Source organism: Dendrobates tinctorius, unplaced genomic scaffold (assembly GCF_039654945.1).
Source record: "Dendrobates tinctorius isolate UK_male_01 unplaced genomic scaffold, ASM3965494v1 ptg000170l, whole genome shotgun sequence".
Classification (NCBI taxonomy): Eukaryota; Metazoa; Chordata; class Amphibia; order Anura; family Dendrobatidae; genus Dendrobates; species Dendrobates tinctorius.
Window position 1 is genome coordinate 4,890,793 of NW_027361837.1, and position 16,967 is coordinate 4,907,759.

The window sequence follows — 16,967 nt, forward strand, 5'->3', positions numbered from 1 at the left end:
CAAGAAATGTGTTCATTCAAACCGCTGGTTTTTGATAGTTTGGGCCCTATTGAATAATGAATGTTTTGAATTTTCTCCAAAAGTAAAGTAGTTGCAAACTCATCCTTTTAGAAACTTGTTTGGGCTGTTGAGAGGAGTAAAAAACCATCAAAAATTTCAATCCTGCATGATTCTACCAAGAAATGTGATTCTTCATTCAAAACGCTGGTTTTTGCTATTGGGCTCTATTGAATAATGAATGTTTTGAATTTTCTCCAAAAGTAAAGTAGTTGCAAACTCATGCTTTTAGAGACTTGTTTGGGCTCATGAGAGGAGTAGAAAAACATCAAAAATTTCAGTCCTGCATGATTCTACCAAGAAATGTGTGTTCATTGAAACCGCTGGTTTTTCATAGTTTGGGCCCTATTGAATAATGAATGTTTTGAATTTTCTCCAAAAGTAAAGTAGTTGCAAACTCATCCTTTTAGAAACTTGTTTGGGCTGTTGAGAGGAGTAAAAAACCATCAAAAATTTCAATCCTGCATGATTCTACCAAGAAATGTGATTCTTCATTCAAAACGCTGGTTTTTGCTATTGGGCTCTATTGAATAATGAATGTTTTGAATTTTCTCCAAAAGTAAAGTAGTTGCAAACTCATGCTTTTAGAGACTTGTTTGGGCTCATGAGAGGAGTAGAAAAACATCAAAAATTTCAGTCCTGCATGATTCTACCAAGAAATGTGTGTTCATTCAAACCGCTGGTTTTTGATCGTTTGGGCCCTATTGAATAATGAATGTTTTGAATTTTCTCCAAAAGTAAAGTAGTTGCAAACTCATGCTTTTAGAGACTTGTTTGGGCTCATGAGAGGAGTAGAAAAACATCAAAAATTTCAGTCCTGCATGATTCTACCAAGAAATGTGTGTTCATTGAAACCGCTGGTTTTTGATCGTTTGGGCCCTATTGAATAATGAATGTTTTGAATTTTCTCCAAAAGTAAAGTAGTTGCAAACTCATCCTTTTAGAAACTTGTTTGGGCTGTTGAGAGGAGTAAAAAACCATCAAAAATTTCAATCCTGCATGATTCTACCAAGAAATGTGATTCTTCATTCAAAACGCTGGTTTTTGCTATTGGGCTCTATTGAATAATGAATGTTTTGAATTTTCTCCAAAAGTAAAGTAGTTGCAAACTCATGCTTTTAGAGACTTGTTTGGGCTCATGAGAGGAGTAGAAAAACATCAAAAATTTCAGTCCTGCATGATTCTACCAAGAAATGTGTTCATTCAAACCGCTGGTTTTTGATAGTTTGGGCCCTATTGAATAATGAATGTTTTGAATTTTCTCCAAAAGTAAAGTAGTTGCAAACTCATCCTTTTAGAAACTTGTTTGGGCTGTTGAGAGGAGTAAAAAACCATCAAAAATTTCAATCCTGCATGATTCTACCAAGAAATGTGATTCTTCATTCAAAACGCTGGTTTTTGCTATTGGGCTCTATTGAATAATGAATGTTTTGAATTTTCTCCAAAAGTAAAGTAGTTGCAAACTCATGCTTTTAGAGACTTGTTTGGGCTCATGAGAGGAGTAGAAAAACATCAAAAATTTCAGTCCTGCATGATTCTACCAAGAAATGTGTGTTCATTCAAACCGCTGGTTTTTGATAGCTTGGGCCCTATTGAATAATGAATGTTTTGAATTTTCTCCAAAAGTAAAGTAGTTGCAAACTCATGCTTTTAGAGACTTGTTTGGGCTCATGAGATGAGTAGAAAAACATCAAAAATTTCAGTCCTGCATGATTCTACCAAGACATGTGTGTTCATTGAAACGGCTGGTTTTTGATAGTTTGGGCCCTATTGAATAATGAATGTTTTGAATTTTCTCCAAAAGTAAAGTAGTTGCAAACTCATCCTTTTAGAAACTTGTTTGGGCTGTTGAGAGGAGTAAAAAACCATCAAAAATTTCAATCCTGCATGATTCTACCAAGAAATGTGATTCTTCATTCAAAACGTTGGTTTTTGCTATTGGGCTCTATTGAATAATGAATGTTTTGAATTTTCTCCAAAAGTAAAGTAGTTGCAAACTCATGCTTTTAGAGACTTGTTTGGGCTCATGAGAGGAGTAGAAAAACATCAAAAATTTCAGTCCTGCATGATTCTACCAAGAAATGTGTGTTCATTGAAACCGCTGGTTTTTGATCGTTTGGGCCCTATTGAATAATGAATGTTTTGAATTTTCTCCAAAAGTAAAGTAGTTGCAAACTCATCCTTTTAGAAACTTGTTTGGGCTGTTGAGAGGAGTAAAAAACCATCAAAAATTTCAATCCTGCATGATTCTACCAAGAAATGTGATTCTTCATTCAAAACGCTGGTTTTTGCCATTGGGCTCTATTGAATAATGAATGTTTTGAATTTTCTCCAAAAGTAAAGTAGTTGCAAACTCATGCTTTTAGAGACTTGTTTGGGCTCATGAGAGGAGTATAAAAACATCAAAAATTTCAGTCCTGCATGATTCTACCAAGAAATGTGTTCATTCAAACCGCTGGTTTTTGATAGTTTGGGCCCTATTGAATAATGAATGTTTTGAATTTTCTCCAAAAGTAAAGTAGTTGCAAACTCATCCTTTTAGAAACTTGTTTGGGCTGTTGAGAGGAGTAAAAAACCATCAAAAATTTCAATCCTGCATGATTCTACCAAGAAATGTGATTCTTCATTCAAAACGCTGGTTTTTGCTATTGGGCTCTATTGAATAATGAATGTTTTGAATTTACTCCAAAAGTAAAGTAGTTGCAAGCTCATGCTTTTAGAGACTTGTTTGGGCTCATGAGAGGAGTAGAAAAACATCAAAAATTTCAGTCCTGCATGATTCTACCAAGAAATGTGTGTTCATTGAAACCGCTGGTTTTTGATAGTTTGGGCCCTATTGAATAATGAATGTTTTGAATTTTCTCCAAAAGTAAAGTAGTTGCAAACTCATCCTTTTAGAAACTTGTTTGGGCTCATGAGAGGAGTAGAAAAACATCAAAAATTTCAGTCCTGCATGATTCTACCAAGAAATGTGTGTTCATTGAAACCGCTGGTTTTTGATAGTTTGGGCCCTATTGAATAATGAATGTTTTGAATTTTCTCCAAAAGTAAAGTAGTTGCAAACTCATCCTTTTAGAAACTTGTTTGGGCTGTTGAGAGGAGTAAAAAACCATCAAAAATTTCAATCCTGCATGATTCTACCAAGAAATGTGATTCTTCATTCAAAACGCTGGTTTTTGCTATTGGGCTCTATTGAATAATGAATGTTTTGAATTTTCTCCAAAAGTAAAGTAGTTGCAAACTCATGCTTTTAGAGACTTGTTTGGGCTCATGAGATGAGTAGAAAAACATCAAAAATTTCAGTCCTGCATGATTCTACCAAGACATGTGTGTTCATTGAAACGGCTGGTTTTTGATAGTTTGGGCCCTATTGAATAATGAATGTTTTGAATTTTCTCCAAAAGTAAAGTAGTTGCAAACTCATCCTTTTAGAAACTTGTTTGGGCTGTTGAGAGGAGTAAAAAACCATCAAAAATTTCAATCCTGCATGATTCTACCAAGAAATGTGATTCTTCATTCAAAACGCTGGTTTTTGCTATTGGGCTCTATTGAATAATGAATGTTTTGAATTTTCTCCAAAATTAAAGTAGTTGCAAACTCATGCTTTTAGAGACTTGTTTGGGCTCATGAGAGGAGTAGAAAAACATCAAAAATTTCAGTCCTGCATGATTCTACCAAGAAATGTGTGTTCATTCAAACCGCTGGTTTTTGATAGTTTGGGCCCTATTGAATAATGAATGTTTTGACTTTTCTCCAAAAGTAAAATAGTTGCAAACTCATGCTTTTAGAGACTTGTTTGGGCTCATGAGAGGAGTAGAAAAACATCAAAAATTTCAGTCCTGCATGATTCTACCAAGAAATGTGTGTTCATTGAAACCGCTGGTTTTTGATAGTTTGGGCCCTATTGAATAATGAATGTTTTGAATTTTCTCCAAAAGTAAAGTAGTTGCAAACTCATCCTTTTAGAAACTTGTTTGGGCTGTTGAGAGGAGTAAAAAACCATCAAAAATTTCAATCCTGCATGATTCTACCAAGAAATGTGATTCTTCATTCAAAACGCTGGTTTTTGCTATTGGGCTCTATTGAATAATGAATGTTTTGAATTTTCTCCAAAAGTAAAGTAGTTGCAAACTCATGCTTTTAGAGACTTGTTTGGGCTCATGAGAGGAGTAGAAAAACATCAAAAATTTCAGTCCTGCATGATTCTACCAAGAAATGTGTGTTCATTGAAACCGCTGGTTTTTGATCGTTTGGGCCCTATTGAATAATGAATGTTTTGAATTTTCTCCAAAAGTAAAGTAGTTGCAAACTCATCCTTTTAGAAACTTGTTTGGGCTGTTGAGAGGAGTAAAAAACCATGAAAAATTTCAATCCTGCATGATTTTACCAAGAAATGTGATTCTTCATTGAAAACCTGATTTTTGCTATTGGGCTCTATTGAATAGTGAATGTTTTGAATTTTCTCCAAAAGTAAAGTAGTTGCAAACTCATGCTTTTAGAGACTTGTTTGGGCTCATGAGAGGAGTAGAAAAACATCAAAAATTTCAGTCCTGCATGATTCTACCAAGAAATGTGTGTTCATTGAAACCGCTGGTTTTTGATAGTTTGGGCCCTATTGAATAATGAATGTTTTGAATTTTCTCCAAAAGTAAAGTAGTTGCAAACTCATCCTTTTAGAAACTTGTTTGGGCTGTTGAGAGGAGTAAAAAACCATCAAAAAATTCAATCCTGCATGATTTTACCAAGAAATGTGATTCTTCATTCAAAACGCTGGTTTTTGCTATTGGGCTCTATTGAATAGTGAATGTTTTGAATTTTCTCCAAAAGTAAAGTAGTTGCAAACTCATGCTTTTAGAGACTTGTTTGGGCTCATGAGAGGAGTAGAAAAACATCAAAAATTTCAGTCCTGCATGATTCTACCAAGAAATGTGTTCATTCAAACCGCTGGTTTTTGATAGTTTGGGCCCTATTGAATAATGAATGTTTTGAATTTTCTCCAAAAGTAAAGTAGTTGCAAACTCATCCTTTTAGAAACTTGTTTGGGCTGTTGAGAGGAGTAAAAAACCATCAAAAATTTCAATCCTGCATGATTCTACCAAGAAATGTGATTCTTCATTCAAAACGCTGGTTTTTGCTATTGGGCTCTATTGAATAATGAATGTTTTGAATTTTCTCCAAAAGTAAAGTAGTTGCAAACTCATGCTTTTAGAGACTTGTTTGGGCTCATGAGAGGAGTAGAAAAACATCAAAAATTTCAGTCCTGCATGATTCTACCAAGAAATGTGTGTTCATTGAAACCGCTGGTTTTTCATAGTTTGGGCCCTATTGAATAATGAATGTTTTGAATTTTCTCCAAAAGTAAAGTAGTTGCAAACTCATCCTTTTAGAAACTTGTTTGGGCTGTTGAGAGGAGTAAAAAACCATCAAAAATTTCAATCCTGCATGATTCTACCAAGAAATGTGATTCTTCATTCAAAACCTGGTTTTTGCTATTGGGCTCTATTGAATAATGAATGTTTTGAATTTTCTCCAAAAGTAAAGTAGTTGCAAACTCATGCTTTTAGAGACTTGTTTGGGCTCATGAGATGAGTAGAAAAACATCAAAAATTTCAGTCCTGCATGATTCTACCAAGACATGTGTGTTCATTGAAACGGCTGGTATTTGATAGTTTGGGCCCTATTGAATAATGAATGTTTTGAATTTTCTCCAAAAGTAAAGTAGTTGCAAACTCATCCTTTTAGAAACTTGTTTGGGCTGTTGAGAGGAGTAAAAAACCATCAAAAATTTCAATCCTGCATGATTCTACCAAGAAATGTGATTCTTCATTCAAAACGCTGGTTTTTGCTATTGGGCTCTATTGAATAATGAATGTTTTGAATTTTCTCCAAAATTAAAGTAGTTGCAAACTCATGCTTTTAGAGACTTGTTTGGGCTCATGAGAGGAGTAGAAAAACATCAAAAATTTCAGTCCTGCATGATTCTACCAAGAAATGTGTGTTCATTCAAACCGCTGGTTTTTGATAGTTTGGGCCCTATTGAATAATGAATGTTTTGAATTTTCTCCAAAAGTAAAGTAGTTGCAAACTCATGCTTTTAGAGACTTGTTTGGGCTCATGAGAGGAGTAGAAAAACATCAAAAATTTCAGTCCTGCATGATTCTACCAAGAAATGTGTGTTCATTCAAACCGCTGGTTTTTGATAGTTTGGGCCCTATTGAATAATGAATGTTTTGAATTTTCTCCAAAAGTAAAGTAGTTGCAAACTCATGCTTTTAGAGACTTGTTTGGGCTCATGAGAGGAGTAGAAAAACATCAAAAATTTCAGTCCTGCATGATTCTACCAAGAAATGTGTGTTCATTGAAACCGCTGGTTTTTGATAGTTTGGGCCCTATTGAATAATGAATGTTTTGAATTTTCTCCAAAAGTAAAGTAGTTGCAAACTCATCCTTTTAGAAACTTGTTTGGGCTGTTGAGAGGAGTAAAAAACCATCAACAATTTCAATCCTGCATGATTCTACCAAGAAATGTGATTCTTCATTCAAAACGCTGGTTTTTGCTATTGGGCTCTAATGAATAATGAATGTTTTGAATTTTCTCCAAAAGTAAAGTAGTTGCAAACTCATGCTTTTAGAGACTTGTTTGGGCTCATGAGAGGAGTAGAAAAACATCAAAAATTTCAGTCCTGCATGATTCTACCAAGAAATGTGTGTTCATTGAAACCGCTGGTTTTTGATAGTTTGGGCCCTATTGAATCATGAATGTTTTGAATTTTCTCCAAAAGTAAAGTAGTTGCAAACTCATCCTTTTAGAAACTTGTTTGGGCTGTTGAGAGGAGTAAAAAACCATCAAAAAATTCAATCCTGCATGATTTTACCAAGAAATGTGATTCTTCATTCAAAACCTGATTTTTGCTATTGGGCTCTATTGAATAGTGAATGTTTTGAATTTTCTCCAAAAGTAAAGTAGTTGCAAACTCATGCTTTTAGAGACTTGTTTGGGCTCATGAGAGGAGTAGAAAAACATCAAAAATTTCAGTCCTGCATGATTCTACCAAGAAATGTGTTCATTCAAACCGCTGGTTTTTGATAGTTTGGGCCCTATTGAATAATGAATGTTTTGAATTTTCTCCAAAAGTAAAGTAGTTGCAAACTCATCCTTTTAGAAACTTGTTTGGGCTGTTGAGAGGAGTAAAAAACCATCAAAAATTTCAATCCTGCATGATTCTACCAAGAAATGTGATTCTTCATTCAAAACGCTGGTTTTTGCTATTGGGCTCTATTGAATAATGAATGTTTTGAATTTTCTCCAAAAGTAAAGTAGTTGCAAACTCATGCTTTTAGAGACTTGTTTGGGCTCATGAGAGGAGTAGAAAAACATCAAAAATTTCAGTCCTGCATGATTCTACCAAGAAATGTGTGTTCATTGAAACCGCTGGTTTTTCATAGTTTGGGCCCTATTGAATAATGAATGTTTTGAATTTTCTCCAAAAGTAAAGTAGTTGCAAACTCATCCTTTTAGAAACTTGTTTGGGCTGTTGAGAGGAGTAAAAAACCATCAAAAATTTCAATCCTGCATGATTCTACCAAGAAATGTGATTCTTCATTCAAAACGCTGGTTTTTGCTATTGGGCTCTATTGAATAATGAATGTTTTGAATTTTCTCCAAAAGTAAAGTAGTTGCAAACTCATGCTTTTAGAGACTTGTTTGGGCTCATGAGATGAGTAGAAAAACATCAAAAATTTCAGTCCTGCATGATTCTACCAAGACATGTGTGTTCATTGAAACGGCTGGTTTTTGATAGTTTGGGCCCTATTGAATAATGAATGTTTTGAATTTTCTCCAAAAGTAAAGTAGTTGCAAACTCATCCTTTTAGAAACTTGTTTGGGCTGTTGAGAGGAGTAAAAAACCATCAAAAATTTCAATCCTGCATGATTCTACCAAGAAATGTGATTCTTCATTCAAAACGCTGGTTTTTGCTATTGGGCTCTATTGAATAATGAATGTTTTGAATTTTATCCAAAATTAAAGTAGTTGCAAACTCATGCTTTTAGAGACTTGTTTGGGCTCATGAGAGGAGTAGAAAAACATCAAAAATTTCAGTCCTGCATGATTCTACCAAGAAATGTGTGTTCATTCAAACCGCTGGTTTTTGATAGTTTGGGCCCTATTGAATAATGAATGTTTTGAATTTTCTCCAAAAGTAAAGTAGTTGCAAACTCATGCTTTTAGAGACTTGTTTGGGCTCATGAGAGGAGTAGAAAAACATCAAAAATTTCAGTCCTGCATGATTCTACCAAGAAATGTGTGTTCATTCAAACCGCTGGTTTTTGATAGTTTGGGCCCTATTGAATAATGAATGTTTTGAATTTTCTCCAAAAGTAAAGTAGTTGCAAACTCATGCTTTTAGAGACTTGTTTGGGCTCATGAGAGGAGTAGAAAAACATCAAAAATTTCAGTCCTGCATGATTCTACCAAGAAATGTGTGTTCATTGAAACCGCTGGTTTTTGACAGTTTGGGCCCTATTGAATAATGAATGTTTTGAATTTTCTCCAAAAGTAAAGTAGTTGCAAACTCATCCTTTTAGAAACTTGTTTGGGCTGTTGAGAGGAGTAAAAAACCATCAAAAATTTCAATCCTGCATGATTCTACCAAGAAATGTGATTCTTCATTCAAAACGCTGGTTTTTGCTATTGGGCTCTAATGAATAATGAATGTTTTGAATTTTCTCCAAAAGTAAAGTAGTTGCAAACTCATGCTTTTAGAGACTTGTTTGGGCTCATGAGAGGAGTAGAAAAACATCAAAAATTTCAGTCCTGCATGATTCTACCAAGAAATGTGTGTTCATTGAAACCGCTGGTTTTTGATAGTTTGGGCCCTATTGAATCATGAATGTTTTGAATTTTCTCCAAAAGTAAAGTAGTTGCAAACTCATCCTTTTAGAAACTTGTTTGGGCTGTTGAGAGGAGTAAAAAACCATCAAAAAATTCAATCCTGCATGATTTTACCAAGAAATGTGATTCTTCATTCAAAACCTGATTTTTGCTATTGGGCTCTATTGAATAGTGAATGTTTTGAATTTTCTCCAAAAGTAAAGTAGTTGCAAACTCATGCTTTTAGAGACTTGTTTGGGCTCATGAGAGGAGTAGAAAAACATCAAAAATTTCAGTCCTGCATGATTCTACCAAGAAATGTGTTCATTCAAACCGCTGGTTTTTGATAGTTTGGGCCCTATTGAATAATGAATGTTTTGAATTTTCTCCAAAAGTAAAGTAGTTGCAAACTCATCCTTTTAGAAACTTGTTTGGGCTGTTGAGAGGAGTAAAAAACCATCAAAAATTTCAATCCTGCATGATTCTACCAAGAAATGTGATTCTTCATTCAAAACGCTGGTTTTTGCTATTGGGCTCTATTGAATAATGAATGTTTTGAATTTTCTCCAAAAGTAAAGTAGTTGCAAACTCATGCTTTTAGAGACTTGTTTGGGCTCATGAGAGGAGTAGAAAAACATCAAAAATTTCAGTCCTGCATGATTCTACCAAGAAATGTGTGTTCATTGAAACCGCTGGTTTTTCATAGTTTGGGCCCTATTGAATAATGAATGTTTTGAATTTTCTCCAAAAGTAAAGTAGTTGCAAACTCATCCTTTTAGAAACTTGTTTGGGCTGTTGAGAGGAGTAAAAAACCATCAAAAATTTCAATCCTGCATGATTCTACCAAGAAATGTGATTCTTCATTCAAAACGCTGGTTTTTGCTATTGGGCTCTATTGAATAATGAATGTTTTGAATTTTCTCCAAAAGTAAAGTAGTTGCAAACTCATGCTTTTAGAGACTTGTTTGGGCTCATGAGATGAGTAGAAAAACATCAAAAATTTCAGTCCTGCATGATTCTACCAAGACATGTGTGTTCATTGAAACGGCTGGTTTTTGATAGTTTGGGCCCTATTGAATAATGAATGTTTTGAATTTTCTCCAAAAGTAAAGTAGTTGCAAACTCATCCTTTTAGAAACTTGTTTGGGCTGTTGAGAGGAGTAAAAAACCATCAAAAATTTCAATCCTGCATGATTCTACCAAGAAATGTGATTCTTCATTCAAAACGCTGGTTTTTGCTATTGGGCTCTATTGAATAATGAATGTTTTGAATTTTATCCAAAATTAAAGTAGTTGCAAACTCATGCTTTTAGAGACTTGTTTGGGCTCATGAGAGGAGTAGAAAAACATCAAAAATTTCAGTCCTGCATGATTCTACCAAGAAATGTGTGTTCATTCAAACCGCTGGTTTTTGATAGTTTGGGCCCTATTGAATAATGAATGTTTTGAATTTTCTCCAAAAGTAAAGTAGTTGCAAACTCATGCTTTTAGAGACTTGTTTGGGCTCATGAGAGGAGTAGAAAAACATCAAAAATTTCAGTCCTGCATGATTCTACCAAGAAATGTGTGTTCATTCAAACCGCTGGTTTTTGATAGTTTGGGCCCTATTGAATAATGAATGTTTTGAATTTTCTCCAAAAGTAAAGTAGTTGCAAACTCATGCTTTTAGAGACTTGTTTGGGCTCATGAGAGGAGTAGAAAAACATCAAAAATTTCAGTCCTGCATGATTCTACCAAGAAATGTGTGTTCATTGAAACCGCTGGTTTTTGATAGTTTGGGCCCTATTGAATAATGAATGTTTTGAATTTTCTCCAAAAGTAAAGTAGTTGCAAACTCATCCTTTTAGAAACTTGTTTGGGCTGTTGAGAGGAGTAAAAAACCATCAAAAATTTCAATCCTGCATGATTCTACCAAGAAATGTGATTCTTCATTCAAAACGCTGGTTTTTGCTATTGGGCTCTAATGAATAATGAATGTTTTGAATTTTCTCCAAAAGTAAAGTAGTTGCAAACTCATGCTTTTAGAGACTTGTTTGGGCTCATGAGAGGAGTAGAAAAACATCAAAAATTTCAGTCCTGCATGATTCTACCAAGAAATGTGTGTTCATTGAAACCGCTGGTTTTTGATAGTTTGGGCCCTATTGAATCATGAATGTTTTGAATTTTCTCCAAAAGTAAAGTAGTTGCAAACTCATCCTTTTAGAAACTTGTTTGGGCTGTTGAGAGGAGTAAAAAACCATCAAAAAATTCAATCCTGCATGATTTTACCAAGAAATGTGATTCTTCATTCAAAACCTGATTTTTGCTATTGGGCTCTATTGAATAGTGAATGTTTTGAATTTTCTCCAAAAGTAAAGTAGTTGCAAACTCATGCTTTTAGAGACTTGTTTGGGCTCATGAGAGGAGTAGAAAAACATCAAAAATTTCAGTCCTGCATGATTCTACCAAGAAATGTGTTCATTCAAACCGCTGGTTTTTGATAGTTTGGGCCCTATTGAATAATGAATGTTTTGAATTTTCTCCAAAAGTAAAGTAGTTGCAAACTCATCCTTTTAGAAACTTGTTTGGGCTGTTGAGAGGAGTAAAAAACCATCAAAAATTTCAATCCTGCATGATTCTACCAAGAAATGTGATTCTTCATTCAAAACGCTGGTTTTTGCTATTGGGCTCTATTGAATAATGAATGTTTTGAATTTTCTCCAAAAGTAAAGTAGTTGCAAACTCATGCTTTTAGAGACTTGTTTGGGCTCATGAGAGGAGTAGAAAAACATCAAAAATTTCAGTCCTGCATGATTCTACCAAGAAATGTGTGTTCATTGAAACCGCTGGTTTTTCATAGTTTGGGCCCTATTGAATAATGAATGTTTTGAATTTTCTCCAAAAGTAAAGTAGTTGCAAACTCATCCTTTTAGAAACTTGTTTGGGCTGTTGAGAGGAGTAAAAAACCATCAAAAATTTCAATCCTGCATGATTCTACCAAGAAATGTGATTCTTCATTCAAAACGCTGGTTTTTGCTATTGGGCTCTATTGAATAATGAATGTTTTGAATTTTCTCCAAAAGTAAAGTAGTTGCAAACTCATGCTTTTAGAGACTTGTTTGGGCTCATGAGATGAGTAGAAAAACATCAAAAATTTCAGTCCTGCATGATTCTACCAAGACATGTGTGTTCATTGAAACGGCTGGTTTTTGATAGTTTGGGCCCTATTGAATAATGAATGTTTTGAATTTTCTCCAAAAGTAAAGTAGTTGCAAACTCATCCTTTTAGAAACTTGTTTGGGCTGTTGAGAGGAGTAAAAAACCATCAAAAATTTCAATCCTGCATGATTCTACCAAGAAATGTGATTCTTCATTCAAAACGCTGGTTTTTGCTATTGGGCTCTATTGAATAATGAATGTTTTGAATTTTATCCAAAATTAAAGTAGTTGCAAACTCATGCTTTTAGAGACTTGTTTGGGCTCATGAGAGGAGTAGAAAAACATCAAAAATTTCAGTCCTGCATGATTCTACCAAGAAATGTGTGTTCATTCAAACCGCTGGTTTTTGATAGTTTGGGCCCTATTGAATAATGAATGTTTTGAATTTTCTCCAAAAGTAAAGTAGTTGCAAACTCATGCTTTTAGAGACTTGTTTGGGCTCATGAGAGGAGTAGAAAAACATCAAAAATTTCAGTCCTGCATGATTCTACCAAGAAATGTGTGTTCATTCAAACCGCTGGTTTTTGATAGTTTGGGCCCTATTGAATAATGAATGTTTTGAATTTTCTCCAAAAGTAAAGTAGTTGCAAACTCATGCTTTTAGAGACTTGTTTGGGCTCATGAGAGGAGTAGAAAAACATCAAAAATTTCAGTCCTGCATGATTCTACCAAGAAATGTGTGTTCATTGAAACCGCTGGTTTTTGATAGTTTGGGCCCTATTGAATAATGAATGTTTTGAATTTTCTCCAAAAGTAAAGTAGTTGCAAACTCATCCTTTTAGAAACTTGTTTGGGCTGTTGAGAGGAGTAAAAAACCATCAAAAATTTCAATCCTGCATGATTCTACCAAGAAATGTGATTCTTCATTCAAAACGCTGGTTTTTGCTATTGGGCTCTAATGAATAATGAATGTTTTGAATTTTCTCCAAAAGTAAAGTAGTTGCAAACTCATGCTTTTAGAGACTTGTTTGGGCTCATGAGAGGAGTAGAAAAACATCAAAAATTTCAGTCCTGCATGATTCTACCAAGAAATGTGTGTTCATTGAAACCGCTGGTTTTTGATAGTTTGGGCCCTATTGAATCATGAATGTTTTGAATTTTCTCCAAAAGTAAAGTAGTTGCAAACTCATCCTTTTAGAAACTTGTTTGGGCTGTTGAGAGGAGTAAAAAACCATCAAAAAATTCAATCCTGCATGATTTTACCAAGAAATGTGATTCTTCATTCAAAACCTGATTTTTGCTATTGGGCTCTATTGAATAGTGAATGTTTTGAATTTTCTCCAAAAGTAAAGTAGTTGCAAACTCATGCTTTTAGAGACTTGTTTGGGCTCATGAGAGGAGTAGAAAAACATCAAAAATTTCAGTCCTGCATGATTCTACCAAGAAATGTGTTCATTCAAACCGCTGGTTTTTGATAGTTTGGGCCCTATTGAATAATGAATGTTTTGAATTTTCTCCAAAAGTAAAGTAGTTGCAAACTCATCCTTTTAGAAACTTGTTTGGGCTGTTGAGAGGAGTAAAAAACCATCAAAAATTTCAATCCTGCATGATTCTACCAAGAAATGTGATTCTTCATTCAAAACGCTGGTTTTTGCTATTGGGCTCTATTGAATAATGAATGTTTTGAATTTTCTCCAAAAGTAAAGTAGTTGCAAACTCATGCTTTTAGAGACTTGTTTGGGCTCATGAGAGGAGTAGAAAAACATCAAAAATTTCAGTCCTGCATGATTCTACCAAGAAATGTGTGTTCATTGAAACCGCTGGTTTTTCATAGTTTGGGCCCTATTGAATAATGAATGTTTTGAATTTTCTCCAAAAGTAAAGTAGTTGCAAACTCATCCTTTTAGAAACTTGTTTGGGCTGTTGAGAGGAGTAAAAAACCATCAAAAATTTCAATCCTGCATGATTCTACCAAGAAATGTGATTCTTCATTCAAAACGCTGGTTTTTGCTATTGGGCTCTATTGAATAATGAATGTTTTGAATTTTCTCCAAAAGTAAAGTAGTTGCAAACTCATGCTTTTAGAGACTTGTTTGGGCTCATGAGATGAGTAGAAAAACATCAAAAATTTCAGTCCTGCATGATTCTACCAAGACATGTGTGTTCATTGAAACGGCTGGTTTTTGATAGTTTGGGCCCTATTGAATAATGAATGTTTTGAATTTTCTCCAAAAGTAAAGTAGTTGCAAACTCATCCTTTTAGAAACTTGTTTGGGCTGTTGAGAGGAGTAAAAAACCATCAAAAATTTCAATCCTGCATGATTCTACCAAGAAATGTGATTCTTCATTCAAAACGCTGGTTTTTGCTATTGGGCTCTATTGAATAATGAATGTTTTGAATTTTATCCAAAATTAAAGTAGTTGCAAACTCATGCTTTTAGAGACTTGTTTGGGCTCATGAGAGGAGTAGAAAAACATCAAAAATTTCAGTCCTGCATGATTCTACCAAGAAATGTGTGTTCATTCAAACCGCTGGTTTTTGATAGTTTGGGCCCTATTGAATAATGAATGTTTTGAATTTTCTCCAAAAGTAAAGTAGTTGCAAACTCATGCTTTTAGAGACTTGTTTGGGCTCATGAGAGGAGTAGAAAAACATCAAAAATTTCAGTCCTGCATGATTCTACCAAGAAATGTGTGTTCATTCAAACCGCTGGTTTTTGATAGTTTGGGCCCTATTGAATAATGAATGTTTTGAATTTTCTCCAAAAGTAAAGTAGTTGCAAACTCATGCTTTTAGAGACTTGTTTGGGCTCATGAGAGGAGTAGAAAAACATCAAAAATTTCAGTCCTGCATGATTCTACCAAGAAATGTGTGTTCATTGAAACCGCTGGTTTTTGATAGTTTGGGCCCTATTGAATAATGAATGTTTTGAATTTTCTCCAAAAGTAAAGTAGTTGCAAACTCATCCTTTTAGAAACTTGTTTGGGCTGTTGAGAGGAGTAAAAAACCATCAAAAATTTCAATCCTGCATGATTCTACCAAGAAATGTGATTCTTCATTCAAAACGCTGGTTTTTGCTATTGGGCTCTAATGAATAATGAATGTTTTGAATTTTCTCCAAAAGTAAAGTAGTTGCAAACTCATGCTTTTAGAGACTTGTTTGGGCTCATGAGAGGAGTAGAAAAACATCAAAAATTTCAGTCCTGCATGATTCTACCAAGAAATGTGTGTTCATTGAAACCGCTGGTTTTTGATAGTTTGGGCCCTATTGAATCATGAATGTTTTGAATTTTCTCCAAAAGTAAAGTAGTTGCAAACTCATCCTTTTAGAAACTTGTTTGGGCTGTTGAGAGGAGTAAAAAACCATCAAAAAATTCAATCCTGCATGATTTTACCAAGAAATGTGATTCTTCATTCAAAACCTGATTTTTGCTATTGGGCTCTATTGAATAGTGAATGTTTTGAATTTTCTCCAAAAGTAAAGTAGTTGCAAACTCATGCTTTTAGAGACTTGTTTGGGCTCATGAGAGGAGTAGAAAAACATCAAAAATTTCAGTCCTGCATGATTCTACCAAGAAATGTGTTCATTCAAACCGCTGGTTTTTGATAGTTTGGGCCCTATTGAATAATGAATGTTTTGAATTTTCTCCAAAAGTAAAGTAGTTGCAAACTCATCCTTTTAGAAACTTGTTTGGGCTGTTGAGAGGAGTAAAAAACCATCAAAAATTTCAATCCTGCATGATTCTACCAAGAAATGTGATTCTTCATTCAAAACGCTGGTTTTTGCTATTGGGCTCTATTGAATAATGAATGTTTTGAATTTTCTCCAAAAGTAAAGTAGTTGCAAACTCATGCTTTTAGAGACTTGTTTGGGCTCATGAGAGGAGTAGAAAAACATCAAAAATTTCAGTCCTGCATGATTCTACCAAGAAATGTGTGTTCATTGAAACCGCTGGTTTTTCATAGTTTGGGCCCTATTGAATAATGAATGTTTTGAATTTTCTCCAAAAGTAAAGTAGTTGCAAACTCATCCTTTTAGAAACTTGTTTGGGCTGTTGAGAGGAGTAAAAAACCATCAAAAATTTCAATCCTGCATGATTCTACCAAGAAATGTGATTCTTCATTCAAAACGCTGGTTTTTGCTATTGGGCTCTATTGAATAATGAATGTTTTGAATTTTCTCCAAAAGTAAAGTAGTTGCAAACTCATGCTTTTAGAGACTTGTTTGGGCTCATGAGATGAGTAGAAAAACATCAAAAATTTCAGTCCTGCATGATTCTACCAAGACATGTGTGTTCATTGAAACGGCTGGTTTTTGATAGTTTGGGCCCTATTGAATAATGAATGTTTTGAATTTTCTCCAAAAGTAAAGTAGTTGCAAACTCATCCTTTTAGAAACTTGTTTGGGCTGTTGAGAGGAGTAAAAAACCATCAAAAATTTCAATCCTGCATGATTCTACCAAGAAATGTGATTCTTCATTCAAAACGCTGGTTTTTGCTATTGGGCTCTATTGAATAATGAATGTTTTGAATTTTATCCAAAATTAAAGTAGTTGCAAACTCATGCTTTTAGAGACTTGTTTGGGCTCATGAGAGGAGTAGAAAAACATCAAAAATTTCAGTCCTGCATGATTCTACCAAGAAATGTGTGTTCATTCAAACCGCTGGTTTTTGATAGTTTGGGCCCTATTGAATAATGAATGTTTTGAATTTTCTCCAAAAGTAAAGTAGTTGCAAACTCATGCTTTTAGAGACTTGTTTGGGCTCATGAGAGGAGTAGAAAAACATCAAAAATTTCAGTCCTGCATGATTCTACCAAGAAATGTGTGTTCATTCAAACCGCTGGTTTTTGATAGTTTGGGCCCTATTGAATAATGAATGTTTTGAATTTTCTCCAA